Source organism: Balaenoptera musculus, chromosome X (genome assembly GCF_009873245.2).
Source record: "Balaenoptera musculus isolate JJ_BM4_2016_0621 chromosome X, mBalMus1.pri.v3, whole genome shotgun sequence".
Taxonomy (NCBI): domain Eukaryota; kingdom Metazoa; phylum Chordata; class Mammalia; order Artiodactyla; family Balaenopteridae; genus Balaenoptera; species Balaenoptera musculus.
The window spans coordinates 35,120,157-35,143,102 of record NC_045806.1 but is presented as its reverse complement, the minus strand read 5'-3'; the positions used below and the strand labels follow the sequence as shown (position 1 = coordinate 35,143,102).

General features: G+C 47.8%; 1 long non-coding RNA gene and 1 other non-coding gene across 2 annotated transcripts in view; one reads left to right on the top strand and one right to left on the bottom strand.

Annotated features, from left to right (window-relative positions):
- Window positions 1–712: 712 nt before the first annotated feature.
- LOC118888582 overlaps window positions 713–22,946 on the bottom strand; it is a 71,372-nt gene continuing 49,138 nt past the window's right edge. The window contains exon 3 of the long non-coding RNA XR_005018330.1: window positions 713–1,664. This is a non-coding gene — a long non-coding RNA (uncharacterized LOC118888582). The remainder of the gene's footprint in view (window positions 1,665–22,946) is intronic.
- LOC118889388 lies at window positions 19,164–19,270 on the top strand. The gene has a single exon (XR_005018522.1). It is a non-coding gene; the product is annotated as a U6 spliceosomal RNA (small nuclear RNA).

The following is a 22,946-nucleotide window of genomic DNA, read 5'->3' as shown; positions in this document are numbered from 1 at the left end:
GTCTGACAGCAACCTGCTGGCCTGCAGAACCTCCTAGCCGAGTTTCCTGGATCCTCGTCATCCCCCCAGGTCGGGGACGTGGGGAGAAGTTCGAGAAGAAACCATGGCCTGGTATGTGGCCTTCGCAGAACAAACTCCGAGCAAAGGAGCAAATGAGAGATTCATCAAATCCTCGGACTTATTTGGCCTTTTCTGGGCTTTGAGAATTTTTATCTCTTCCATGGTAACTCTTCCCTGGCTGGGGAATGTCATTTTAAATCATTCTGTCTTTAAAACCGTGGGATGAGGGGAAAGAAAAAGTCACCTCCAACCAGGTTTTCACCATGCAAATCAAGGACATTTCAAAATGCTGGCGAGCTGCTCGGGGGACTTCAAAGATGTCCAGGTCCAATTACGCTTCATTTGGGGTGTGAATTGAGGAACTCTGGGGGAGGTGGCCCGAGTGCAACGTGTCAGGGTCGATACTGTGGTAATGAACCTAGGCCTTTGTTCCTGGGAGCCCAGCTGCTGACAAGTGGGCCGTTTCCTGAAGGGCGGAGAAGCGCTGTGTCCCCCACCAGGTGCAGGAAGCAGGGTAGAGACGTAGATGCCAGTCAAAAAAAAAAAATCATTTTAGGGTGGCTTTTATTTTTCTTCCTTTTTAAAAATCAAAGGTTTACGACAATGTAATATTATACATCAACTATACTTCAACAAAAAAAGGTTTACACAATTAAAAAAATTAAAAGGGGGCGTCAACGTCAAAATCTTGTCATGTCCTAAAATTAGCCACAGTAAGGGTCTCCTGAAATTTGACTGAATTGGGATCTGGGAAATGACTCTAACTTACGGTTTAGATACGTACCACCTCAATTTCTGTGCCTGAGTATGTTTGGATGGGCACTGGGAAAGGTCTGACAGGGGAAGATTCATCATTGAATGGTTAAAAAAAACAACAACAGCAAAAACATTTTGGGCGAATAATTTTGGTTTTGCTTGCTAGTTAGAATTGAACTGACTGCCCTCTGTGGGCAAGGCTGATGGCTTAAGGGCATTCAAAAATGATTCATTCAAGTTCTTCTAGCCCAAAAAGCCCCTCAAAAAGCCACAGCATATTCAGAAATCTCAGCCAAGACTGCTGGGTAGATTCCTAGCAGGACATGTGAGGGCAATAAATCTGCTGCAAGTGTGAGAAAGGAGATCAAAAGCTGGTCTCTCCCACTCGCTAAGATGCTTATGCAATTCATTATTTTATGTCCTTGGCTCTTTTTTCAAATGCAGACACCCTGAGAAAGGTAACACATCCAGTTACTAACACCTTAGTGCAAATGCATGCATCAGAAACATTTGGAATCGCAAAGGAATCTGGGTAAGGCTGCCTGTGAAGAGGGAATAAAAAGTACAGATGCTGAAGTCACACCCCGGAGATTCAGTTTCCTAGGGTGGAGGCCTAACAGCAATATTAGTTTTTAAAGCTCCCCAGGTGATGTCAATATATGGCCAAGTCGAGAACCTCCGGGATAGAGGATGGTGGGGTGAGGACAGAGAGGGAGGGACTGGAAGAGACAAAAGAAAAAAACAAGAGTTCTTCTCATGAAAGACCTGCTTTGAGTCCTGGCACCCAACTTGCTGGCTGCACGATCCTGGTCGAGTGACGTAGCCGCCCTGATCTTCATTTTCTTCATCTGTCAAATGAGAATAATATTCTTCGTAAAACAGTGGCTCTCAAACTTGAACTTGAGAGGGCATCAGAATCACCTGGAGGGGTTGTTTAAACACAGATTCCCAGGCCCCAGCCCCATTGCCAAAAATCGTGACTCAGTAGGTCTGGGGTGAGCCCCCAAATTTGCATTTCTAACAAGTTCCCAGGTGATGGTGATGTTGCTGGTATGGGACAGCGTTTTGAGATCCCCTGGTATCAGGGGCACCTGAGCTGCTTATTACTCATTCACCGATTTTATCCATGACAAGGCCAGAAACCAAAGGTAACACCTGTTCTCTCTTGAGAAGGGCTCAAGAGCCAAATAGGGGGTTGAACTTGCACACAAATATCTCCATTGTTTTAGCATTTTGCTAAGATACAGCCCACATTCAAACCTCAGGCCTGAAGCCACCAACGAACCGTCATGGAGAAGACTGGAAGAATTGTGCCGGGCCACAGAGAGGCCACATTTTAAGCAACACCCCTCCTCCCCCCAAGAGCATCCCTGACACATGTCGTCCCAAAGAGGCCTGGCCTGGTCTTTCTGGAACCCACTGGGCTGGGGCATCAGCACCAAGAGCAAGTGTAACTGATTCACACTGCCCTGCTCCCTGGGGGAACAATTCACACATGAAAGCTCCAAGCATTGAGGGAGGGGCACATATCTCCTCTTTAAAATGCTCAATGGCTTTCAGGAGCTGGAAGAGGGACTGGGGGGCTCCTACCTTAGCTGCCCCTTAGAGCAGGGCTGGTGAGGCCAGGCTCTGAAGTAGAGAAGGTCATCATTTATGCGCTCTGTCCATCCCAGCCACCCACCCCTGTTTTTCCTGTTCCAGAACCCAGTGTCCTTATGCCTCCAGCCTGGGTTTTTGGTCTCTCTTTGCCCCCGACTTCCCCTACCTCCTCCTATCAGAAGGTTGCCAGCTCAAACTTCCCAGGTGTCAGTGACAAGATGATAAAAGAGCCCAGTCTTCACATATTTGGGGGTGATAGGTTGAGGCCCTTCTCATGAATCAGAGCATTTTCCCTGGGGACTCTGAAATGGGGGCCTCTCTGGCTCAGGGATTCACAGGGGACACTGCAAGCCACAGAGGAGTCTCCAGGATCAAAATTAAAGCCAGAGCATGTCAAGTCAGGTCCAGAAGGAGACCCTCCATTGAGAAAAGGGAAAGTGAACCAAGAAATAGGAACTCTGCCCATATGGGTTACATCTTCCACTTAAGGGTCTTCTACCCCGAGTCCCACAGTCACCAATTAACTAGGCATGAAGAACCTGAGATCATTCTCGCTCACCAGGGCCTCATGCCATCTCTCCACAGCTGCCACACATTTCTTGCTCCCTGGACCCTGCAGTCTGGGCCCACCCCACCCCTAGTCTGGGCCACATATGATGTCACCTGCCAAAATGGTGCCAATTTGAGTGTACCAGCTTCCTGGGGCTCCAGGCTTTGGGGGTCCAAATGATCACAACCTGATGTTATTATTTTTAAATTCATCTTATTGTTGTTTCATCTGTTAAAATGTGACACGCTCCATAGGGCAGTCACTAGCAACCTTGTTAAAGTACCAGCCCTAGCACAGTAGTTGGAACATTTTGATTGTATGGGTAGATAGGTGGGTGAGTAGATGGATGTAAGGGTGGATGAATGGATGGATAGAAGAATAGATGCATGGAAGGATAGATGGATGGATGGATGGGAGGATGAGGGTGGATGGATGGATGGGTGGATGGTCAGATGGATGAATGGATAGATGGATGGGTGGGCAGACTGACCTCCACATGTTACTAACGTACTTCTCCTATAGATACCATAACACCTAGATCAGCAGTTAACAAATGTTTAGATCTTGGGACCCCTTTACTTTTTTATTTATTATTGAGCACTCCAAAAAGCTTTTGTTTATATTGACCCATGTATCAATATTTCCCATATTAAAAATGAAAACCGAGGAAAGTTTTAAATGTTTGTTAATTGATATAAAAAAAATAATAATGAACTTATTAGATGAGTGGTAGGCAGCCTTTGAGATGGTATCCAGTAATTCCCACCTTCTGTCACCCACATCCTTGAATATTTCCCTCCCCTTGAATGTGGGGTGGACTTACTGAGTCACTTCTAATAGACAAGACAGAAGTGATGGGATGTCATTTCCAAAATTAGATTATAAAAAGACTGTGGCTTCTGTCTTGGGTGCTCTCTTTCACTCTCTCTGGGGGAAGCCAGCTGCCATGTCACAAGGCAGCCCTGATGAGAGGCCCACATGGCAAGGAACTGAGGCCTGCCAACAGCCATGTGAGTGAGCTGAGAGCTGGATCCTTTCTTTCCTTGGTTGAGCTTTGACATGACTGCAGCCCTGGACCATGCCTTGATTACAGCCTCATGAGAGACTCCGAGCCAGAACCACCCAGCTAAGCTGGCTGCTCCCAGATTCCTAACCCACAGAAACTGAGAGATAACGTGTGTTGTTTTCAGCCACTAAGTTTTGGGGCTATTTGTTACACAGCAATAGATAACTAATACACATGTTAACATCAATAGCACAATTTAATGAAAAAAAAGACTGTATTTTCTAAAAAAAAAATCAGGGAGAAAAGTGACATCGCTTTACATTTTTGCAAACCTCTTTAATAGCTGGCTTCATAGAAGACAGCTGCTTTCTCCTAGCTGCTTCAGCATCCAATCTGTTGTGATATGTGGTTTTGGTTGAAATACATGAAGAAAATCCAGCCTTATGGAGCTTGCAGTTAGAAAAGACAGTCTTGAAAAGGTCTGGGGTACCACAGGGATCCTTGGAACACACTTTGGGAACTGCTGACTTAGACAATCAGGGCCTCAAAAGAGTCTAACTCTAGGGCCTTGACCCCTAATGTTGCTTTCCTGTTTGGGACATTTGCCAGTTTCTCCAGGTGCTAGGGTGACCATGGTAACTGACACCACCCAGGAGGTCTTGTCCCCTGCTGGAAGGGATAAGGCTCTCCTCCAAGGCCCAACAGCAGAAGACAGTGATGAACAAATGCCTAGTCTTGACTGGGTCACGCCCAAGGTGTCACCCAGAAGGGAAAGGATGGCCCACTTCTAGCAGCCAAGGTTAAGGCTGAGGCATATGGGGCACAGGACGGCAGAGGGGGGTTGTTCTGTGCAGTGAAGCCTTCTGGAGACTGTGGTTTGCTGTATCCTCAGGCATTTCCCCCTCTTCACCCCTTTCCTGTGCACCTCCCCCTCCCTGCCCCCCACCCCAACTATAAGGCCTCTTTCGGCAGGAGCCAGTCTGATTTTCTCTGCCTAGTTGGTCAGAGAAATGCATGCAGCTGCACCAAAGAATAAAAATAGCCTCCTCCGTGACCAGTTTCTTCCCACTTCCCTTTCTCTCTCTTCGTGCTCGCCTCTCCGTCCCCACTTTCTGTGGAGGCAGGAAGGTCCCCGGAGGGCGCGAGCATCACTGAGCTATGCCAGGCGCCCGAGTTTCCCTCCCAGGCAGCACCTGTTCCTGATTCTATTTTGCTGTGGCCCGCGCAGGCTGGCACTGGCTTCCCAGGGGACAGGGCATTGTCAGATGCGTCCCTGCCGGCCCAGCGTCCAACCACCTCATGGGGCAGCCTTGCTCTGCTGCACACAAGCACGACAGACATTGGCACATAGAGTGCCCACCGGCGGTGCTGGGATCTGGGGCGCCCAGCCTCTCCCGTAGCCAGCCAAAGGCCTGCACGCGAGCCTTCCAGACCTTCAGGCACCTTAGAGGTTAAACAAGATACCTCAAGCTGGAAGGAAAAAAAAAAAAAACTGCCCAGGTGCTATGCGCCCAGGCTCCAGGTGGTGTCCCCAGCATCCCGGGCTTCCTCTGCGCAGTGAGGATGGAATCTGAAAGTGGGCATCGGGTTTTTTAGTTTGGAAGCAGAAGCGGAGAATCAAACCAGCAGCAGCTCGACTCCCCGAGGCGAAGGTCTTGCCTGCCTTGGGCAATGGAGCGTTCCTAAAACCCCGTGCCGCCGCCAGCGAGAACCAGGGGTATGGCACGCTGAGCCTCTCTTCCCCAAGGCTGTAGGGCCCTGCGGGGACAGAGGACAGGCCATCTAAATCATTTCAGCGCTGGCTTACGGGGTCCAGGGCTGTTCGCCTCACTGTACTGCAGTTTGGGAACAGAGTAAACCACCCCGGCAAAGCTGGGCGGACTTGTCCAAACCACACAAAAGTTCAAACCACACAAATGTTGGCTCCAAGTGGGCTTGGAGCGCAGGGCTGGCTTTATCTGTCCCCGAGGGCTTTGCCCTGCCTTGCAATTGATTAGGGCTCCTAAAAACCACTGAAACGGTTTATCTTGCCCACTCAGCCTCAAGCCCCCTGATGGGCTGGAGTGGAGCCTGGATTGTTCTGGCAGCCAAGCCCCAGCCCAGCTTCCTCCCAGCTTCATGGCCCCCAGGACCACCTGCCTGGCCCCTCACCCCACAAAGACTCCTCATTTTGTGGCAGGAAATAGGGGCCAATGACATGACCATGAGAATGTTATTCACCACAGAAAGGGAGATCCTTCAAACCTGATGGGAGAGGAGGGAAAGGTTTTGTAAATACAAAGATTTAACTGGGAGGGGTACGGAATTAAAGTGGGCTTTAACACAAACTAGCGGGTTAATGGGGGAGCCCAGGCATGGGTAGGGGAGAGTCCCGTGGTAGCTGACTTTTCAGGTTCACACCAGGACACCTGCCACCTTTCCCAGCCGCCACGGCATGTCAGTCATTGCTCTAACTGTGGACAGAGAGGCTGTATTCGCCCTGAATCCGCAGCAGAACCCTTTTGGCCTCCGAAAGCAGGTGACGCACACAAATTACCTGAATTCTTTCAGGCTGTCTTCTGCTCCAGCAGTTTGCGATAAAAGAACGTGTAAACAAGTGGCTCGTCACAAGGGTTTCTATCATGTTTAGTCTCCCCTGACAAAAGGGACACCCTTCCTTGAAAAACACCTAACAGACATAAAGGGCTTTACAGTTTACAAAGCTGTGTAGCACCCACCATCTCCTCTCATCCCAACAACTGTGTGAGCAATGGGGTGTGACTCCTATAGCAGTTAGGGTTCAGTTGCAGGAAACAGAAAACCTCTCCAGCTATTTTAAGCCAGAAGAGATATAATACAGGAAATTAGGTGCTTACAAAATCATTGGAGCAGGCTCTAGACGCCCGTAACACCACTGAGCTGGGCTGCCAAGACTGCTGCCATCTCTGCCATCATCAGGAAGGTGGGAAGGGAGGGGGTCAGCCACAGAGATGTTGATTTCAAGAGGACACTATTGTAGTTGCCATCCAAGGTCAGGAAGCCACTGCCACCACAACACCTCTCAATACTCACAAAGCCGGTAACTAATCAGACACTAGAATGTTGCCTCTCTCTCTCTGTCTCTCTCACACTGACACACACACACACACACACACACACACACACACACACACACACAGTGTCTTCAGCAGCAACATCCAGAGTAGCAGGCAAGTAGTCTCTTCCCCACTGCTGCCTTCCTAACCTCACACAAGTGCATCTCCTTGCTGGAATCTAATTCTCATCTGCAGCCCCAGCTGCAGAGGTGTCTGGGAACTGTAGTTTTTAGCCTTCCAACCTCTGCAGAACATGAAGGCGCCATAGAAACAGGTTGGAATGGAGGCTGAGTGCCTGCCACCTCATCTCCATTTTACAGATAAGGAAACTGAGGTTCAGAGACGTTAAGGAACATGTACAAGGTCACATGGCTGGCGAACCCCGATCTCTCTGACTCCAAAACCTGCGCTCTCATCTGTTACACGGAACCAATGGCCCCATTCCATTTGGGGCTTTGGCAGTCTTGGGGGCATCTTTTGGCCCAATGGCCCAGACTACAGCAGAAGCCACCACACATCTTCTGCATGCTCAAAGACTGAACAGCAGGCTGTGAGTGGAACTGAGGCCCAGGGACTCAGAACCGAACGCAGGGTTCCTGACCCCACGTTGTGTAATGTGTTCCTGTCCTTACAGACACACACACACACACAGACACACACACACAGACACACACACACACACACACTTCCATCAGCATCTGGAGGAAGGGAAGACAAGCTCAGGCTCTCCCTGGAGACATACAATCCTCTAGCACTCCCTGGGGACAGCTGTTCGGCATTTTTCCAGGTGAGGTAAGTACAAGGCTGACCGGCATCCAACCCCCACTACCGTGTTTGAGAAATTGCCCATCTTCCTAGTTGCCTCCCACCAGAGAAGCGAAACACACCATACAATCATTTTCCCAGCTGCCACTGCAGTTAGCGTGGGCTCCTGACTTAGGCTCAGCCAATCAGATGCCCCATCAAAGACTTGGAGTCAGGAGCTAGTGAAGCAGAGATGCACAGAGCACAGGAGTCCGTTCTGGTGGAGGGTGGCAGTCACCATGGCAATGACATTCCATTCCTGGGATGGCAGGGACCATATCCATGTCCGGAGGTGGCAGGGTGTCCTGGACTTGGCAGTGGGATTGTCACTGGATGGGCCTGACTTTGGCCGTGGTCCTGACCGCTGTGCAGCCTCCTTTGTTTGGCCTGCTTTCCAAACCCGGTTCTCCAGCCCTCCTGGTTATTTTGTGAACTCACCAAGACCCTTTTGATAAAGTCCTTTTCTGCTTAAATAAACCAGAATTGCTTCCTGTTGCTCGGAGCCAAGAGCTCTGGCCGTTACAGCTCAGTTGCCAGATTTTGCCTGGCTTCCCTCAGCGAGACCACAAAGGACACCAGCGATTCTAGATCCCTTGTGCATCGTGGCCCACTTCCTGGGAGCTCGTGTCCCAGGACGTCAGCCTGTTGGCCTTACATCAGGAGAACTGGCCTGGTTTGTCAGAGGATCCCATGTCCATCCTGGGCAGCTGCACAATGACGTTCCTGGGCTCCATCTCAAGACTCCCTCCCATCAAAGGCCTTCTCACTGACCATGACCTTTCCTTGGGCACAAGTCAGAGGCCTCCCACACACACACACCTCCCCCAGGTCTCCCATTCAGCACCCAGAGAACATTTCCTCTTCCTCCAGAGGCTTTGCTTTTTGTTAGCCTTCGTTCCACGCTGAGGCAGAAGAGCTGCGGGCCCAGCTCAGACTCCACAAATGCAGGCTGGGGGCAGTGACGCTCCCGCAAGAGATAACGGCTGGACATTAAAAAGAATGAAATAGGGCTTCCCTGGTGGCGCAGTGGTTGAGAATCTGCCTGCTAATGCGGGGGACATGGGTTTGAGCCCTGGTCTGGGAAGATCCCACATACCGCGGAGCAACTAGGCCCGTGAGCCACAACTACTGAGCCTGTGTGTCTGGAGCCTGTGCTCCGCAACAAGAGAGGCCGCGATAGTGAGAGGCCCGCGCACCGCGATGAAGAGTGGTCCCCGCTTGCCACAACTAGAGAAAGCCCTCGCACAGAAACGAAGACCCAACACAGCCAAAAATAAATAAATTAATTAATTAAAAAAAAAAAAGAATGAAATAATGCCATTTGCAGCAACACGGATGGACCTAGAGATTGTCATACTGAGTGAAGTAAGTCAGACAGAGAAAGAAATATCGTATGATATCGCTTATATGGGGAATCTAAAAAAGAAATGATACAAATGAACTTATTTACAAAACAGAAACAGACTCACAGACTTAGAGAACGAACTTATGGTTGCCGGGGTGGGGAGAAGGGTGGGGTGAAGGGATAGTTAGGGAGTTTGGGATTGACATGTACACACTGCTAAATTTAAAATGGATAACCAACAGGACCTACTGTATGGCATGGGGAACTCTGCTCAGTGTTATGTAACAACGTAAATGGGAAAAGAATTTGAAAAAGAATAGATACATGGGGGACTTCCCTGGTGGTCCAATGGTTAAGAATTTGCCTTCCAATGCAGGGGACTCGGGCTCGATCCCTGGTGGGGTAACTAAGATCCCACATGCCCCGGGGCAACTAAGCCTGCACGCCACAACTACTGAGCCCGTGCTCTCTGGAGCCTGTGTGCCACAACTAGAGAAGCCCGCGTGCCGCAACAAAGACCCAGTGCAGCCAAAAAAAAAAAAAATAGATACATGTATATGTATAACTGAATCACTTTGCTGTATACCTGAAGCTATCACAACATTGTTAATCAACTATACTTCAATATAAAATAAAAAGTTTAAAAAAAAAAAGAGAGAGAGAGATAATGGCTGGAGATGACATCCCAGGTTCAAGGCCCCAGCTTTGCCGTCAGCTCATGATAGGGCATTGAACAAATGGCTTGTCCTTTTGGGGCCTTAAGAAGAGGGGAGAGTGAGAGTCCAGCCACAGGAAAGTGAGCAATGCTCCCTGCAACCACAAACTGGGAGTGGAAAGGACCATGAGAAGGGCGCTCCTCACCTAGGTGCTGGGCCTTCAGGTCAGATCAGTGGGTGGAATTGACCAGGGCCTCACTCAGTCAGAGGCAGGCAGGAGCCGGAAGGGGCTGGATTCCTGCAGTCATCACCGTGGAGCCAACTCAAATCAGCTGAGTGTAGACAGGGGTGAGGGTAGGAGGCCTATCTCAGGAGTTGGCCCAGCCGGTGGGCAGACTGGAAGTCCTCTGGGATGACGACAATGTGCTATAAACTTGGGCTTATCTCCGTGATATTGTCTTTGTTCCCGTGACCCTTGCTTTCCAAGAAAGGGTACCCCCAAAACAGAACTGAGGTCCAGAGAGGTGTGTGTACCCTGAGGCCAGCAGAGCCAGGATGCTGCTGTGGTTGGAGAGGCCACAAGTGATGGGGCCACCTCAGTCCTGGCTGGGACTCTGAAGGAAGCAGGAGTAGCTTTCTGTAGTCAACACGGAAGGGAGAAGAACAGAAGGGGCCCAGCAGAAGAAGGGTGCTTTTCTCCCCTTTGTCAGGTGAGCAGGAGAGGTTCAAGGACATCATGGAGTGCTAGGGCAGGATGGGCTGAAGACGAAATGGAAAATCACATCACCAGCCGATTCTGGTGGGGGCGGCCACAAACACCAGCCTGCCATAGAGTCAGCCTTGGCCATGCTTTGAGGGAGAAGCACGGATTTTGGAGTCAGACAGACCTGGGTTCAAATCCCAGCTATGCCATTCAACAGCCGTGGGAGCCTAGACAAGCCTTTTTTTGGTGGACTGTTACTTGGGCATCCCCAATAAGCCATGCTTCCCAGTATGTGTGCCCTCATGTTGTCCCCTCCCACACTGACTCTGGGTTTGGGCATGTGACTTTCTTTGGCCAATAAGGACATTAACAAGCATGATGTAAAGCGGAGGCTTGCTAAGTGCTTGCATGCTGAGGCTTGTCCTCTTGGAACACTCCCTCTTGGAAGTCAACTGCCATGCTTGGGGAAGCCCAAGCTAGCCTGGTGAAAACGACATGAGGAAGAGAACCGAAGCAGCCCAGCCAACAGCCAGCACCAAGACCCCAGGCATGTGAGAGGCCCTCTTCAACCTTTCAGCCAAATCTAGCTGCCAACTGACTGTATTCACATGATAGACCCCAGCTGACACCACCTGGAGCCCAAGAACCACCCAGTTAATCCACAGAATCATGAGAAATTATCATTCATTCATTATCATTCAGTGTTGTTTTAAGCCACTAAGGTTTTGGATGGTTGTCACACTGTAATAATTAGCTGAAATACTGTGTAACCTTCTGAGCCTCAGCTGCCCCCTCTGTAAAATGGGGTGATAATATTCGTTGCCAAAAGTTATGAGGAGTAAATTTAACACACAATAACAATGAGCATTTATTGAGTACCTGCTGTGTTTCGGGCACTGTGATAGATGCCAAATGTACATAATTTAAAGCATATAATCTGTAGAGCATCTATCTCTGTGAAGTAAGTACTGTTAGGCCCATTTTCCAGACAAGGAGACTGAACTCAGAGGGGTTAAGTAACTTGCCCAAGGTGGCAGGTTAAGGTCAGAGCTGGGGCTCTAACCCAGGTCCCTCTCATTCTAATCACTAAGACCCAGCAGGGCCTCCTCCACTGGCACCGACGAATGAACGACCTTCCAGGGGAGCACCAAACCTTCCTATGCTTCAAGAACTTTGTCTCTGTCAGGTGGTTGGAGGATGGAGACAGGGGGCATACTCACAAGGCCAGCATCAAGTCCAAGTACCCTTGAGGGCAGGTTAACAGGGCTCCGTTTGGTGGCCAGTCCCCTGCTCTTGGCGCTGCTTCAGTGAGCCGTGGGTCACAAGGGATGACAGAACTCAGAGCAAATCCATTCTCACTTCTAGGAAAACAGCTAATGGGGCTTAGCAGTACCACAGTCACAAGCAAAAGGCAGCTTGTTTCTCAAGAGGCAGGAGCACCTCAGCCATGAGTGCCCCGCCCCCGCCACTGGAAGGCCTCAAGAAGCCAGAAGCCACCCCTTTTGTCCCTCTGAGAGACAGCCCCCCTCAACACACACACACACACACACACACTCACTCACACACAAAATCACAGGGGAGGGGGCAGCTGTGGGGTCCTGGATCACAATGGGGTAGGAGTGGGGCATGACCAGAGGGCCCCGCTGGCCCAGGCGGCTGCTGCCGGGAGTCTCCCACCCTCCCAAGAACTGGTGAGTGACACTGAAGACGGTGGCAGAGGGATCCTTTCTCGCCCTCCCCAAGCTGACGGCATCACTCTCCACCCCAGAGGCCCAGGAACAACCTTGTCCTGGGGAGGGTAGGGAAGCCTGCAGCTGAAAAAACCCACACCCTTCCCCCCTTTCCTTGATTCCGCCCATCTTACCCGTCTTGCCTTCACGGGGTCCTTTTCACAAGTGTTCACACATGATACAATGCGTGAAAAGAGATAATCTAAAAGTATATTGCTAGAATGCTCTCAACTTTGCTTAAAGTTACATATATATTTGAAAAGTTATATATATATTTTCATAAATATACAAAAACGAGTAGCAAGAACCATCTGAAAATGTTGACAATGATTATCTCTAGGTGGTAAGATAAAGTTTTTTCTTCTTTGTACCTTTTGTATCTTCGACTTCTCTACAAAGGGCACGATTGCTTTTAGAATCAGAAAATAAACTATACTATCTGTGCTTTTTAATGAATGTGCACGGCCTGGAAAAGTCACACCTTAAAACTCTTCCCAGGGACTTCCCTGGTGGTCCAGTGGCTAAGACTCCGCACTCCCACTGCAGTGGTCCCGGGTTCAATCCTTGATCAGGGAACTAGATCCTACATGCTGCAACTAAAGATCCTGCCTGCGACAACTAAGACCCGGCACAGCCAAATAAATGAATAAATATTTTTAAAAAACGCTTTAAAAAAAAAAAACTCTTCCCATCCAGCACCTTCATTATTGGTTCACACCTGGATTATTAGTAGTGTCTCCGGACACCTGAGTCTTCACCCAGGGTAGAGATGGGAAGGGAGCGGCCCCAATGCCCAAGGCAAAAGGGGGCAGGGCCACTGAGGCCAAGCAGAAAGGGGCGGGGTCAGTGAGCCTGGAGCCTGTGCAGTCAGTACCTAGGACTGCTTCCAGCCCTCCAGTGGACTGAAGACCCGGTACCCAAGGCACTGCAAGACTGGGCTGGAGAAGTTGCTGGAATGGAGGGCCTACCCTGCCTGGCCTGGGAGGGCAGGAAGCCCCGGCCCAGGAGTAAAATTCCGAGGCCTGGCTCACGCATGCCGCCTGGTTCACACCGGACCCCATCACTTAGATTAACAGCCCTACCTTGCAGGCAGAGCATGAATTGTAGGAGGCGAGGTGGCGCATATACAGCGCTCATCACAATTCCTAGCACACACAAGGCACTCAATAAATGCAGCTGTGATTATTAGGAATAAACACATGCCCATCAGCACCGGCTCTCCTGGGTAAGCCCAGCACCCCAGTCATCTGGTGCCAGAAAAGGGATGAGCCATCACGGTGCTCAGCCGGCAATCCCCCGTTTTGTTCCTTGCTGGGTCCTGCTAAATATGCAAGCAGAAAAATTTTTTCCACCCCCAGAGCAGTTTCTAGATGTGCTACCTTGGCCAAAGCAAGCTGCTAATTAACATGGGTGAGAAATGCCCAGATGATACCATCAAAGGCCGTTAAAGTACCCCCAGCTGGTTGTGGGTGTTTGTTTTGCTTCCCATCAATTCTGCTCAGAACGATGACAGTACCCAGCCAGAGTGGGAGCCACACAGGGCAGGGTGGGTCTGGGGAAGGCAGACACAGCTGGGAGTGGTCAAGTTCCCTCACACAGAGGAACGGACTCAAGATAAGCTCCTCTATCCTCCTGTACTTTCAGACTTGCAGTGCCCAGCTGCTCTCTCCCTGCTCTGACTTACACACTTGCTCCCAGGAAGGGGTTTTCAGTAAGTCATTTACACATTAGTATGAATTTCAGTATTCCCAGGGGCCTCTGGTTTCATCATGGAATAAAACTCTTTATTCTCTTCCCTTGAAATCCTACCATGTGGGGGGGGCGGTCCTTGGCCTTAAATGAGAAAATGGGAAGGAGTTCTAATTCTGTTTTAGCCATTCCTGGGCTCAGCCACCCACATCCCCAAGATCAGGACCTTCTCTACTCTCTGAGTTCAGCAGCGTATGTATTCACCTTTATTTCTCATTAAGGAAACCTCAATAAAAGCATGAAAAGCTCTTCTCTATCTTTAAAAGAGAAGGATTTAGAGAATTAAAAAAAAATGTGTTAAACTGATAAAAAGAAAAAAAAAAAGGACACAGAACTCAGAAGTCCTAAAGGAAAAGATGGGCAGATGTGACAACACAAACCTCCTTTGCAGGGCAATACAGCATCAACCAGAGGTTGCGAGCTGGTGTCCTGCTGACCCAACCCAGCCCAAACATGGCTGTCTCTTCTAGTGCTTAAAGTTTTTTGAATGAGTTGCCAGCATTTTTAAACTGGAAGTTTTCCCATAAAAGTCCATATTTCCAGCGTCTCCTGAAGAATCAGAAGATCTGGCACACTGGTTCCCAGCAGAGGCATGTGCTCTCCCCGGCCTGCCATGGCCTCGGAGCCTGCTCCACTTATTCACATTGCTTGCCTCGCCTGCAGCAGATGCCTGTGATGTGCCGTAAACAAAACGAAAAAAAGCAAAAGGTGCTTCAGGAGAACATGTTTGCAACACATCCAAGGAAAAGTTAATATCCATTATATATCAATAAGAACCCCACCAACGGTTCAATGGAAGAATGGGGGAAAGTATAAACAGGTAATTCATAGAGAAAGAAATTCAAACAGCCAATAAACGTGAAACGTACTCAACCTACGGGTGATTAGGAAAATGCAAATGAAAATGAGAAGATACCTTTTTGCCAAAGCCATCAAATTGGCAAACAATCAAAAAGCTTTCTAGCACTGCTGTTGGCAAGGATGTGGGGAAAGGAGAGCTCGTGCGTGTTGCTGCTGAACGTGTAAATTGGTGCAACCTTTGTGGAGGGTGAGTTGGCAGCTCCGATCATTAGTTTAAATACATGTACCTTTAAAGAAATGCAGGTAAATTTTTATTGAAGTAGAGCATGCAGGGAGAAAAGGATGCAAATCCTGAGTGTGTGGCTGAGACACTGAACGCACCCAGGTGACCGCTGCAAAGGGAGAAAGAGGATATTATCAGTACACAGAAGGCCCCCTGCGCCCTTTCTCAGTCAGTAAGTCTCCCCGAAGAGAACCACTATCCCAACTTCTAACAGGATTTGACTGTTTCTGAACGTTCCGTGAATGGAATTATGTAGTATATATTCTTTGGTGTCTGGCTTCTTTCACCGAATATTATATACTTATTTTATTTTATTTTATTATTATTTTTTTATGATGCTGTTTTTTTTTAAATTTATTTATTTATTTATTTATTTATTTATGGCTGTGTTGGGTCTTCGTTTCTGTGCGAGGGCTTTCTCTAGTTGCGGCAAGCGGGGGCCACTCTTCATCGCGGTGCGCGGGCCTCTCACTATCACGGCCTCTCTTGTTGCGGAGCACAGGCTCCAGACGCGCAGGCTCAGTAGTTGTGGCTCACGGGCCCAGTTGCTCCACGGCATGTGGGATCTTCCCAGACCAGGGCTCGAACCCGTGTCCCCTGCATTGGCAGGCGGATTCTCAACCACTGCGCCACCAGGGAAGCCCTTATTTTATTTTTTAATCGAAGTACTGTTGATTTACAAAGTTGTGTTCATTTCTGCTGTACAGCAAAGTGACTCAGTTATACATATATATACATTCTTTTTTATATTCTTTTCCATTATGGTTTATCCCAGGACATTGAATATAGTTCCCCGTGCCATACAGTAGGACCTTGTTGTCCATCCATTCTATATGTAATAGTTTGCGTCTAATAACCTCAAACTCCCAGTCCATCCCTTCCCCACAAATATTATATTTTTAAACTTCACCTATGCTGTTCTATGAAGCAGAACATTCACTTTTGTTGCTGTATAGCATTCCACTGCGTGGCTAGACGGAACTTTATTATTCTGTTGTATTGATGAAGAACACTTGCGTTGTTTCCAGTTTGGGGCTATTGCAAATAGTGCTGCTAAGAAACATTCTTGCATGTGACTTCTGGTGCCCATAGAAACGCATTTCTGTCGGGTATACAGTTAAGCCTTGAACAACATGGGGGTTAGGGGCGTGGGGCCCTCCACACAGTTAAATCTGTCTATAACTTAGAGTCGGCCTTCCAGATATATATGTTTCCTCTGTATTCACGGTTCCAAATCCGAGGATTCAACCAACCCGTGTAGTGCTGTAGTATTTACTATTGAAAAAACCCCGCCTATAAGTGGACCCGAGCAGTTCAAACCCCTGTTGTTCAAGGGTCAACTGTATACCTCTTGACACCGCTCACACTAGGAATCTATTTTACAGAACCCCCTGAGAGAACAAGACTTCATGTCCAAGGCTGTTTATTATAACATTAAAAAAGAGTGCGGTCAACCTCTGTGTTCATTAATAACGATACGGTTAAAAAAAATGATGCAATGCTTCCCTGTGACTTGAAATAGTATGCAGCTCATAAAAAAGAGAACGAGCTCCATAGGTGGATTCTGATATGGAAAGGTGCTCACACATCGTCAAGTGAAAAAAAAAAATCCTGCAAAAAAAATTGAGTATAGTACGATTCCACTTTTTAAACTAACAAAAGATAAAACAGACCTTTACATGTGGAGATGTGTGTCCATTATATCCGGAAGGACTTTTCACATATGAACTAGAGAAGGGAAAGGCAGTGGGGGGAGGGGGAGGAAGGGGTGAGATTTTATGTATATTCTACACATCTCAAATTCATCTACTCTTCTCCATCATTGCCACTGTCCTATATTAAGCCACCACAGCTCTGGTGCTGAAAACACAATGGTCTCCTTACGGGTTCACCTCTCAAGTCATCTCTGCCACCATCAGGAAGGTGGGGACTCAGGGGACGGTGCATGGAAATGTTGGCCTCAAGACTCAAGGGTACACTATTGTAGCGGGGTCAGTAAGGCTGCCCGTGACACTGCCCATCAAGTGAAGAAAGAATCTTGCAAAAAAGTAGGTAGGGTATAATCCCATTTTTTTTGTAAATAAAAATTTTCAAGTTAAAACAATACAAGTGAATATATATATATGCATTAGAAGATTTGGAAGCCACGGCCAGCATAATATCTCATTATCTGCAAAGCAGGTGACAGGCCAGTGTTCCCCCAGGAACAGCTGTACCATGGCACCCTAGTGACCTTCCATGTATCCACACGGGTCACAACACAGGCAAAGCCTGAACCGCAGCTAATCTTCATCTTGGCAGAACATGAGAAGATGGAGGCCTGTAGGGAATGCTCTGAGGCCATCTTCCATTCATCTCCCATATTAGTCAGCTCAGACTGCCATGCACAGCACCACAGACTGAGTGGCTTACACAACAGAAATTTAATTCCTCACGGTTCTGGAGGCTGGAAGTGCCGGATCAAGGTGCCGGCAGAGTTGGTTCCTTCTGAGGGCCAAGAAGGAAGGTGGGTTCCAGGCCTTTCCCCGTGGTTTATAGATGGCTGTCTTCTTCCTGAGTCTTTACATCATCATCTCTCTGTGTCCTAATCTCCTCTTCTTGTAAAGACACCGATCAGATTGGATTAGGGCCCACCCATATGATCTCACTTTAATGTAATTACATCTTTACAGGCCCTGTCTCCAAATACAGTCACGTTCCGAGATACTAGGGATTAGGATTTCAACATATGAATTTGGGGTGGGGGGGATATAATTCAGCCTATAACACCCCCCTATCTGCCCTGGGAGGCTTTCACGGGATGGTTTCTCATCACCTCCTGGGTTCTGATGAGCTAGGAAATTTTCATACCACCCCCCTCAAGATAGAGCTTGTACAAAACTGCCTAGTTTTATATTTTTATACTGCCAGTCTAGAATCGGCCCATCAGGCCCATTTTGTTTTGATGTCATCCTTTTTGGGGTGAGGCAAACACCCAGGGAGCTGGCACCTCTGACTAATCTTCCTTTCACTGTTTATGTAAGTAAGAAACTGTCCAAATCTGAGAGTGGCTCACTTCATCTTTATCAGCCAAGGCAGCCAGGGCTTGGCCTTTGGCTTTCCTAGAAAGCCTTGTGTGTGCTTGACAACAGACACTGGAATGTGTTGCAAAAGCAAAAACAAAAATCTTGCTAACAGAGGTGGGAGAAAGGGAAACAAGAAGGATGGCTCCCAATTCTGTGTTCCTCCCACACATCCGGCACCCGGTGCTCTTATGCGGGGATGACCCAGGCCTCCCCACCCCAGTCTCTCGGTCACCTGTATTTGCACTTGCTTGCCATTTAGAAAATGAATTAACGAAAGATAAAATGCATGCACTGAAATATCTAGAAGAGCTTTTTACATATGAACTGATGGCATCAATAATCCTCGGGGAAGGGATTTTGACACTTCATGTGTATTTTATACTACGGGCCTCAGAGGACACAGGTGACCTGCCAGAGGTGGGAAGGTTGGCCTCTGACAGGCAAAGTCGAGTCCATTCACAGTTAACATCCTGTACAGGAATCATTACTCTCAACTCTTTCCCCAACAAATAGAAGTTTAGCTAAAGAAATCAAAACCATGAGGAGAGACTACTTCACACCCATCAGGATGGCTATTTTCAAAACCCAGAAAAAACAGAGAATAACAAGTGTTGACGAGGACGTGGAGAAACTGGATCCCTTGTGCACTGCTGGCCGGAATGTAAAATGGTGCAGCCACTGTGGAAAATAGTAGCCAGACACAAAAGGACAAGTGTATGATTCCACTTACATGAGGTGCCTAGTGTGGTCAGATTCATAGAGGCAGAAAGTAGGATGGTAGCTGCCAAGAGGAAAGAAGGAGTCAATGTTTAATGGGTGCAGAGTTTCAGTTTGGGAAGATAAAAATGTTCTGGAGCTGGATGGTGGTGATGGTTGCCCAACAATGCACGTGTCTTTAATGCCACTGACCTGGACTCTTCAAAAAGGCTAAGACGGTAAATTTTATGTTATGTATATTTCACCACAATAAAGAAAGAGGATAGTGCTCGCTTCAGCAGCACATATGCTACAATTGGAACCATACAGAGAAGATTAGCGTGGGCCCTGCACAAGGATGGCACGCAAATTCGTGAAGCACTCATTTTTTTAATGCAGAAAAAATATGAAGACTAGAATAAAAATTTCCTGGGGGAGGGAGGGATAAATTAGGGGTTTGGGATTAACAGATACACAGTATTATATGTAAAATAGATAAACAACAAGGACCTACTGTATAGCACAGGGAACTATAGTATCTTGTAATAATCTATAAGGGAAAAGAATCTGAAAAACGAGTGTGTGTGTGTGTGTGTGTGTATGTGTATCACTGAATCACTTTGCTGTACACCTGAAACTAAACTAAACTAATATTGTAAATCAACTATACTTCAATTAAAAAAATAAAAATTACCTGGTATCCGAAAACCTAGCTCACCACACGCACACACAAAAAAACAGTATAAAAAAGGATCTCTTCTAAAGTAAACTTTATACTCCATACACACACAGAAGTTTAGCTCAAGATTTGAGAGGCTTTGCTGCCTGGAGATGGAATTTAAGAAAGACACCAGTTTCCTTGTTGCAGTTTTGCACGTGTTGAGAGAGGGACTGGCTTCAGCCACCTGCGAGCTAATGGCCAGAGAGACTCCCCAGGCGGGGATGGTCCTGAGCCAGGGAGGCTGGACACACCGTGGGCATGTCATTTCCCTTCTCTCTCTTCTCTGTCTACAGCCTGGGTCAGAGGACACAGGGTTAAAAGCTGAGACACGCAAAGCCTTCCTCAAATCCTCTCTGTCTCTCCCCACCCTCCTCCCATCGCATTTCTTCTGTGGAACCTTCCACGAACTCTTCCTTCCCCGAACTGCTGGAACAGTTATTCATTCCATATGTGTCTTTCAGCGTGTCTGACTTACTGTTTAATATCACGAGCCGACTTTGCACGGGTGTGTGTCTTCTGGCCCCAACTAAACTAGAAGTTGCCCGAAGGTAAAGACTGATGCTTAGCCTCCCTTGAATCTCTTTAGCTCTCCCATCAGTGTCTACTGCAGAGGAAGCGGCATGTACATCCAGACGATGGAATATCGCTAAAGCGCTAAAGAGAGATGAGCTGGCAAGCCATGAGAAGACGTGGAGGAAGCGGAAATGCTGATTACCCAGTGACAGAAGCCCGTCTGAAAAGGCTACCTGCTGGATGAGTCCAACTACTTGACATTCTGGAAAAGACAAAACTATGGAGACAGTCAAACGATCAGTGGTTGCCAGGGGTTGAGGGAGAGGGAGGGATGAATAGATGGGGCACAGAGGATGTTTAGGGGGTGAAGCTATTCTGTATGATACTGTAACGGTGGATGCATGACAGTAGGCATTGTCACAATCCACAGAATGCATACAACAAAGAGTAAACCCCAATGTAAACTATGGACATTGGTTAGTAATAGTGTATCCATATGGAGTCATCAATATTGAACCAATATTCTAATGCAAGATGTTAATAATAGGGGAAACTGGGGGTTGTATATGGGAACTCTATACCATCTGCCCAGTTCTCCTGTAAACCTAAAACTGCTCTAAAAAAGAAAATTTATTATAAATATATATATATTTATGGAAAAGAATATGAAAAAGAATGTGTATATATATATATATATATATATAAAAAACCGAATCACTTTGCCGCACAGCAGAAATTAACACAACATTGTAAATCAACTATACTTCAATAAAATAAAATTTTAAACTAAAAAAAAATTTTTTTATATATACTTGGATAGTTGAGTGAATATTGGACCATACACATGGACACATCCAGTTATGAGGGAGCTGGGAAGATTTACCCAGGCCTGACATTTTTCAAAATCCAGTGAAACATAGTTGGGAGTAAACGAAAGTTTCTTCTTGAAGCCAAAGAAGAAAAATTAGGAGATAAGCATTTATTTGTGAGTTAAAATTTACGCAGAAAGTTGCTAGATTTGCCTGTAGGTGTTTGTGTTTCTTTACATTTTGCCCTAACTAGTGTTATCATATTTTGTATTAAAATCAGAACTAATTTTGACAGAGAATCAAAGCGTCCTTCGTGGGTATCTGACATCCCCTTTCCAGGCCTTCTCCAGCCCAGACCTCTGAAGGGAAGGAACAGGCCACATATCACACGGCTTCGTTCAGAGAACGAAGGAAGGGAGTTAAAAACCAAATGAACAACATTACAGCAGTATCACCTGGCTACCAAACAGTTTCTGGGAAGACAGTATTCAGGGAACTGCACTGCACAGAGAAACACAAAGGCTCTGATGTCAACAGATACTTGTCAAGAAAGTGCTTGACCGAAAGGCAGCGGGCAGGACGGCCATTGCAGGTGGTCATTTTGTTTCTGTAACAGCCCAGGGCAGGTCCACGGCAGTGGCCTATGTGAACTTCCAGAGCCTTCCTGCCCCTCCAAATCCACAATACAATGACATAAACAGGTTTAAAACACTTCTGTATTTCCCAAATATCTCGCCTTCACTATACTAAGCTTAATGTATCTGCAGCAAGAGCCACTAACTAATGTTATTTTGCTGGCATCCAGGGCTCATGACCTCACAGTGTACATGCGCAGAAAGGAGAGGCAACCGAGTGCCTCCAGCGGGTGGTCCTGACACTGGGTTTTGAGCGGGACTTTCCCGCTGTTTCTGACTCCCAGGTAACTGCGTTTCTCAGCTTCACACCGCACCACGGTTCCTTCTTTCCTTTATCATACTCCCCCAGCAGCCCCCCATGCCAACTTCTGATTAGAGGCTGGAAAACAGGCCCTAGGAGGGAACTAATTACTTAAGTAGGGGACAGAGAGGCCCAGGAATGGCTTGGAACACTCTCCGTGCATCTCGAGGGTTACTGCTGCGGGCCATGGTGACTAGCAGTGTCTTAGGTCAGGTTCTCCAGAAGGAGAGCCCCAGACATGGATTCTTGTGCGAGTGAATTATTGAGGGAAGGGCTCTCAGGAGACACAGGTAATGGTGGGAGGGAAGAAGAACAGGGCAGGGAAAGAAGCCAAGCAAAGATGGAGATTTGGCCAGAGCCTAGCCTCAGCCTGATCCCCTGGAGGAAGGGGGGTAGGGGCAGGGGAAAAGGAGGCGGGGCAGCATCGCAGAGTCATTCATTCCCATACCTGACACAGCGGGTGGGCCTTTATATCTCCCATATCAGTCAGTCACCGACCACAGGCCACCTCCATGGGGGGCAGGAGGGCACATAAGCCCCAAGCCATCAGCTGTGGGCGAGGCTGCTCCTGTAGGGTGGAGGGCTGTTCCACAGAGAAGGCTGAAGCTGTGAGCTGCTCAGCTGGGATCAATGCAGGGCATCTGTCTAGACACCACCAGCAGCCACAAAGGGCTGCCCTCTAAAACAGAAGCAGGAGAGAGGTAAGGTAGAAACAAGAAAAAGCCTCCTGAGGTGGCAGGATTCTTTAGAAGTCCTTCCAGCTGCCTGTCATTAGAACAGATGGACAGGGAACGGCCTCAACTCAAGTGGATCTTTCTAGGCACATCCAAGCAGAATGTTTGTGCAGGTGCCCTCAGAACAGACCCAATCTGAGAACCACACACGTAATCCTGCTGTCAAACAGTAGCCTGAGACCTAAGGGGCTCCCCAGAAAGCTTCCAGAATAGTTTAGTTCTGACAACAGTGGCAACCTGTACAGATGTTACTCTGCCAGGTGCTGTTCTAAGCGCTTTATGTCTGTTACCTTCACTTAATCCTCACAACAACCATAGTAGTGAGGCATTATTATTGGCCATCCCCATTTTACAGA